We start from the raw sequence: 7,449 nt of genomic DNA on the forward strand, positions 1-7,449 counted from the left end.
AGGACTTGTTCTCAACTGGCCTACCTGGTTAAATAAAGGTGATAAAAAAAATAAAAAATAAAATAAAACAGTGAGGGACTAGACTACCACCTGGACTTGTCCAATATGAAATGCCCGTTTTCTTTTTCCATTGCACAACATTTAAATGTTTTCCATTGTGTGCCCTAATGAACATGACAACAGCAGTTTAGGGCAGCTTGGACCTTAAAGATACAATCTGGGATTTGTGTTAAAGCTCAACATTAGCCCACCACCAAAAAAGTAAATTGTTTTTATGAGTCTTCTCCAAACTGCTCTAACAATCAAGGGCTGAACATTTCATCATTCATTTAAAAAGATGGATGAGTCATCGTGTGGATAATGTGTTCCGACTACAGACACAATGTCGGACCACATTCACTCTGTTTGTACATTCCATAGCACTAAATGTTTTTAACTGTTTTGGGAAATCTTGAATATTTAACGGAATAATAATTACATAGTACAATGCCGCAGCGCCCTTGTTAAACCTTTGAAACAGGAATTAAATTAGGGGGAGTGTTTTTCTGTATTTGTTTGAATCTAGTTAAACATTCTGTTTAACAACTTTTGTGGTCATACGGCTTTTTGTATTCTATAGCATACAGGCGTACGCTTGTGTTCATTCACAAGGAGAATAATAAAGAGATTCTGTACTCTTTCTATTACACACACACACACACACAAAGAGAATACTGTTAATAAAAGCAGGGCAACTGAAAAAAAATGTTATTTTGAATCCTTTGAACTGATTGGCCAGGAGGGGAACCCCAGTCTGTACATGCCCTCTTACATGGGCCTTTATATCATTCTCTTCTCTATGCACCATCTCATTCAGGGTTATTGACAGGGGTTGGGCTTCGCCCCATTTAATCAGAAAACAGGGCTGTATCCATGGCACCGGGAGGAGCAGGCAGAGTGGAGGTAGTCCTGAAACACAGGCTGGTCAGAGAGAGAGAGGAAAGAGAGAGAATGAGGAAAGAGAGAGAGGGTAAACTAGAGAGCCCTCCTGTTCTGTTCTACCTTTCAGAAAGGAGTGTAAGGACCCCTCCCCCCCACCCCATTATGCTGCCCCCACTCTGCCTGTGTGGAAGCAGCGGTGGGAACAGGCCCTCTCTGTGGCACGCCCTGAATAGGGAGCCTTCGCTCTTCAGCGCTCCTGAGTGGGCCTGCCAAAACAGAGGCTTTGGCCCTTCTCCCTCGCCTTCTCTCTCGCTCTTTGTCTCAGTCTCTCTCTTTCTCTCACAGGAGAAAGAGAATAGGGGTTTGGCAGAACAAGAGGTAAAGGGAGGTGAGAGGACCCATATGTGTAGGCCCCCCCCCCATCACTGTAATTAGTCATCTCCTTCAGCCTCCTCCAGAGAGACCGCACTCTCCCTTTGTGGAAGGCTGGACTCGGACACACCGAGGTGGGCTTAGTGGTTTACATTCATCCCCTCTCTCCCCTCCTCCTGGTGGGGTTGCTATTGGGCTGGGCTGGGCCGGGGAAGGTCCATTATCTATGGTGATTTGTGTCCTAATGATGCTGGATTTATCTCCCTCTATAGAATTGTTTCAGCCGTGGCTCCACCCCCTACCACAGAAGGAGGGATGAGACACCTAATGGAGGGTGGGAAGGATGCACACATTCAAGGTAGACGTTTACAGCATGAATCAAGAAAAAAGGAGCAAAACCGTGTACAAAGAATGGTCAAGTATTGGATACAGGTCTAGACACAACTGCAGGCCTCACATTGGAGAAGCTTGCAGAGAAATGTTACCAAAAAGAGAAACTATAGCCTGCAATGCTTTGCTTTCCCGAGCTCCCCCCCCCCGTCAAGCAGAACAGATATGAAAACAGCCATCATCACAAATTCATTTTTCACAGATGAAACAGCTAATGAGGCAGCAGCACTCTCTCAACAGATCTATGGCAAATGAATAGAAACAACCTCGGAGCGTCAAATCTGGTATTAAACAGAGAACAGGGAGATGTGAAGCTGAAAGCGAACATGAAATGAAGGCGGGGAGAACAGCGTAGCCACACAACAACAGAGGAAAATAGGCCAGACGTGCCGCGGCATCATATATAAATGGTGCAAATGTTTTGCTTCTAATCCCACATGAATCCATACCCCAATTATCTATGTACATTCATTATGTAGCCTGCATTCATTATCATTATATGAAAAAGATCCACGGTTATTTGGTTGTTAGCTGACGACAGGCATGTTGGTTCTTTAACATATCCAGCTGGTTCTTTTCTTTTGAAAACGGAATGAAAAAAGACATGCACTGTTCCTCTAAATTGACAGATCATAGTATTTAAGCCTAACATAAACTTTTCCTTAGAAAATACCCCTTCCAGGCCTTCCTACTCTGACAGTATTTGCTAGGCAGCCCTATGAAGATGTATAATAACAGAAATCCTATGTTACCTACAGCGTTTTATCTCTCTATTTTGAAGCCGATGTCAGTGGACTGACAGCGCTTTGTGCCACGGGTGGCTACCAATGCAATCCAGGGGCATTATTAACGACTACAATCCCCACGAACTGCTCGATGCTGCCTGGAGAACTACGGGATCTTCCCATGGTCCTCCTGAAATATGCATGGCGGGACATGGCTCCATACCGCAGGCTCCATCCATAATCTATGAGCTCACATGTTGGAATGAATTCACATGTTGGCGGCGTGGATTACCTCTGGCTAGTTGGATTGGTGTAAGAATGCTTGTGGCATATGTGGGAGGGCTGCACCTGTTTTCCCCCAATGTTAATTTTGCATTTCGGCTGCACCTCAACTGTCAGTTTGGGCGCTGCATTTTTTCTATGAATGTGGAGGATAGGAATCATCGGCAGAGGGAATATGATTTTGCTTGTTAGCATCTTTACTGGGATGTGGGGCAATTGAGACATTCACATTGCAGTCCTAATGGGCCTGTCTCAGTCCCTATCAGCCAACACCCAGCAGTGGACCCAGGGACTGGAATGTGGCAACACCGCTCACTGGTGCTCTGTCATAATCTATCCTAAGCAGACACTATTCAGGGCCCATTACTGTAAGTTCTGCTGGAACTTTCCTGGACCCGTGGAGGTCCAGAGAGAGGTGTCGTGTTAGTGGGAGATGTGAGAAGCTTCGTCCCTGTAGTGATGGGGTAAGCGATGACCGGTCAGTGCAGACACAGGAAGGGATGGCGGAAGCAGCTGGACACTGTTACAGGCCAACGTCAAGAGACACCTGGGTGGTAAGACAAGCATGTTTAATGGGATGAGGGAGGGAGTGTTTTCAAAACTAATGTTTACATGAATTCTAAAATATTTCCATTGATATACATGTATTTCAGGATGTTGTGTATGTAGATATATTTGTTAGAAAGAATACTACATTTCCTTTGACTGGGGGATGCTGAATGTGAAAAACGGCTCAACTTACCCCGCTCTCCCCTACGGACATTCCAAGGCGGACCCACCTTCACTCTGTTTGCATATTCTAAGTCATTACATGTTTAACTGTTTTGGGAGATGTTGAATATTTCATGGAAATAGAATAATTACATAGTACAATGCCACAGCGCTCTTGTTAAACCATTGACACAGCAATTCAATTAGAGGGAGTGTTTTTCTGTATTTGTTTGAACCTAGTTAAAACACTCAACTGTTTTATTTAGCTGTGTGGCTTTTTCCATTCTATAGCATACAGGCGTACGCTTGTGTTCATTCAGAAGGAGAATAATAAAGATTCTGTACTCTCTTTCTCTATCACGCACACACACACACACACTCTGTCTCACTACAGAATTAGACGTTTATTCACGTTTCTCCAAAAGTCACATTTCAAAGTGTTTTTGACACCCCGGGTTGACTCCTGCTCAGTATCGTTCTGCTTCTCCAAACATCTCATTTTGAAGTGTTTGACACCAGGATAGGAATCATCAGTAGAGGGGATATGATTTCGCTTGCTAGCATCTGCACTGGAATGTGGCGCAATAGTCTTGAGCCATTGCAGTCCTAAAGGGCCTGTCTCAGTCCCTATCAGCCAAGACCCAGCAGTGGACCCAGGGACTGTAATGTGGCAACACCGCTCATTGGTGCTCCGTCATAATCTATCCTAAGCAGACACTATTCAGGGCCCATTACTGTAAGTTCTGCTGGAACTTTCCTGGACCCGTGGAGGTCCAGAGAGAGGTGTCATCTTAGTGGGAGATGTGAGAAGCTTTGTCCCTGTGGTAGTTGGGTGAGCGATGACCCGTCAAAGCTGACACACGAAGGGATGGAGGGAGCAGCTGGACGATGTTACAGGCCAACGCCAAGAGGCTCCTAGGTGGTAAGACAAGAATGTTTAAATGGGACGAGGGAGGAAGAGGCTAGACACTGAAAGACAAAGGGGGACAGAGGAGCGAGGGAGAGAGAGCGTACACGTCAGGGGAGGGAGGGAGAGGAGATGTTCGACAAAGGGAGACATGGGGACCTCCTCTCCCAGGTTTGACTACTCTGGGGGAACCACAGACAAGGGAGGGGAGGACGTCGGTGGGATCATGGAGTACAACTCATCTCATCTATATTCTGGGTTCGTCTCACTAAGTGCACCAGGGGTTGTGTTCTGTTCATATGCAGCAGCAGGAGCAGCAGAGCCAACCCACCGCACCCTGTGAGTTATGGAGAATACACACACCCTTAACAGGGCTTAATGGCAAACTACCGTGTGAACTGGTTTACTGCTCAGTTCCCTTTGAGTTCTGCTAATATGTGACACGAATGCAAAGACACGCACGCACACACACACAAACACACACAAAAAGGCATCTGTTTCTGACAGTTGTGCCTTAATGGAATTCGTGGAGGTTGTGTTCGCAATAAAGCAAAAATTATTAGCATAGACAGTTTTACAATGAGGGCAAACCTGAATGACAACACAAATCTGCATCAATATAAAACATTTAAAATGCTATGTTCTCCAGGTGTTGGAGAACACCAATACTGTGGGTCTTCTCACACCGTAACTTTACGGCTTATTCTCAGAGGTAGACCTGCCTGTCAACATGATTGTGACCTATTCAATCCTAAGAAAAACGGTACACTGAACGAATGCACCTCCAGGCCTGGTCCGAGCTGTTCCACACTCCATCAACTTACAGTTTCTCTACACCATGGCACAGCTCAAACTGTGTTAAACAGTTTTTCATAAATGTCTCCTCAAAATGGCACTGGGGAGTGTGCCTTCAAAACCCAGGTAGACTAGAGAGCTAGCTACGGGGACTTGGAGAACAGAGCTCAGATCAAAAATGAAGACAAGTGAAAAAGAAAAGCATTTATGAAATCTAAAGGTCCTGGTAGTCAGTGACTCATGCAGAGGCCTTCACATTTAGAGTGTCACTACAGCTTTGGAAGTTATGGAATCATTCACCAACGTCAACAGCTCAAAAGCACTGAACACAAACAGACGTACTGACCGACGCATCTTGGCATTTTCATCAAAACAACAGTCAAGTCCTTCCCGGTATCTTTCAATTCCGTTCTATACAAAACTCGGTTCCTTTATTCCTTTCTCTTCCCAAAGCCTGTGAGGCAGCATCGTTCCACTTGTGACCCTGTGACGCTGTACCGCGCAGGATGGACCCCATTGAGGCGAAACAAAGCCATCGGATTCACTTCCCCAGGTTAACCAACCTGATCCCAGATCATAGCAGCTTGCATAGTCAAGCAGTTGACTATGCAGCACTAACAGATCTGGGAGCAGGCCACAGGTTAAGTTGACTTCAACTAGTACATAAAACAGAGAGAAGGGGCTCCTCCTAGTGGTAGAATTAAAGACCTGCAACTTCACTCAGATGACAAACAAGGTATCGAAATAGTCAGCCTCTTCCATAGCAACAGTCCCCACATAGCAACAACTTCCTTGAATAAAAAAAGTGCTATTATAGCCTTGATCTCGCTTTCAAAAGAGACAGCTCTTTGTAGCCATCATCCTTGGGCACAGAATTGAATTTGATCCAGTTATGTGAACGACCTTGCGTGGTATACAGCACAGCCCTATGCCGACCAGATATTTAGAACGTGATTCCAATCTATAGTCACCGTAGTCTCTCTATACTCCATTTTGTTTTTCATGGATTTAATCCACAGTAGCTATAAAGACAGAGGGTCTTATCGATCAATCCAAACTCATCTACATAACAGTGGCAAAGACAGAATCTATAAGGGTAAAGTTAGGGAGATAAGTATTCTCCAAAATATAAAAATGAGGCACACCTTCAAAGCATACCACATCCCTATTGATTTGTGAAACACTCCTGTCCACATTAGCATTTCAGTTGGAAAATTCTCTTTCCTCCGCTCCACTATGGACTTTTTACCCCATTTCCACACTGGGATGTTTATGATGAATGCAGGCCTATGATGAATCCCTTCAAAGCCTCGGATGGTGAGCCCATGGTGTCCAAATGGTCCATTTGCAGCCCCAACAATGCTGCACTTTGATCAGGGTCGGTTGAGGTACGGCTGATTTAAACGCCCCTGCTTCTGGCTGTCACTACCGGCCCAGCAGGGGGCTAGCTGAGAATTCTGGGTATCGATACCTGGTGGAAATCAGTGACAGGATGAAACAGACTCCTAAAAAGGACTGCATGGTGGAACAACTCTATTGCCAGCTTGTCTGGTACATACGCAGTATATATTAAGAGGAAAAACATCAGCTGGGACGAAAATGCGGTAGAATATCATCAGGGAACACAAACAAGCAGACTACTGTCCATTTTCACTGACCGTAAGCATCACCTTTGAATACAGTACAGGTATATGCTGGCTTCTAGAAAAGGATAAGTGTGCTAGGATGCAATTATGCAACTAGTGGCAATCTATTGCCTGTGGACTTGGAACAGTTTGATGCCACATTGGTCTGATGTAATATTGCATCTTGAAAGTGATGCACCCACCACTTCCCTCCGAGGGACCAGTGTTCCACCACAGGCACTGCCCACAGAGAAGAGTCTGTCAGAGATCCTTACGACAAGTGAAGGCAACTGCCATCTTGTTGTCAAGTTTCCCCAAAACATCCCAGCGTTTATTACTGCAGTTGGTTTAATTTCAATTAGCATCAACCAACAGTTAGCTGCATGCCTTCCTGTCTGTCAAAGAGTCTCTGGTAGCCTTGAAGTGTAGCAGTCCCAGTATTGCAGACATACAGTGCATTCGGAAAGTGGCCCAGCCAGAGCCTGGACTTGAACCCGAACGACAATCTCTGGAGAGACCTGAAAATATCTGTGTAGCGACGCTCCCCATCCAACCTGACAGAGCTTGAGAGGATCTGCAGAGAAGAATGGGAGAAACTCCCCAAATACAGGTGTGCCAAGCTTGTAGTGTCATATTCAAGAAGACTCAAGGCTGTGATCGCTGCCAAAGGTGATTCAACAAAGTACTGAGTAAAGGGTCTGAATACTTATGGAAATGTGAA

Source organism: Oncorhynchus nerka, linkage group LG11 (assembly GCF_034236695.1).
Source record: "Oncorhynchus nerka isolate Pitt River linkage group LG11, Oner_Uvic_2.0, whole genome shotgun sequence".
NCBI lineage: Eukaryota > Metazoa > Chordata > Actinopteri > Salmoniformes > Salmonidae > Oncorhynchus > Oncorhynchus nerka.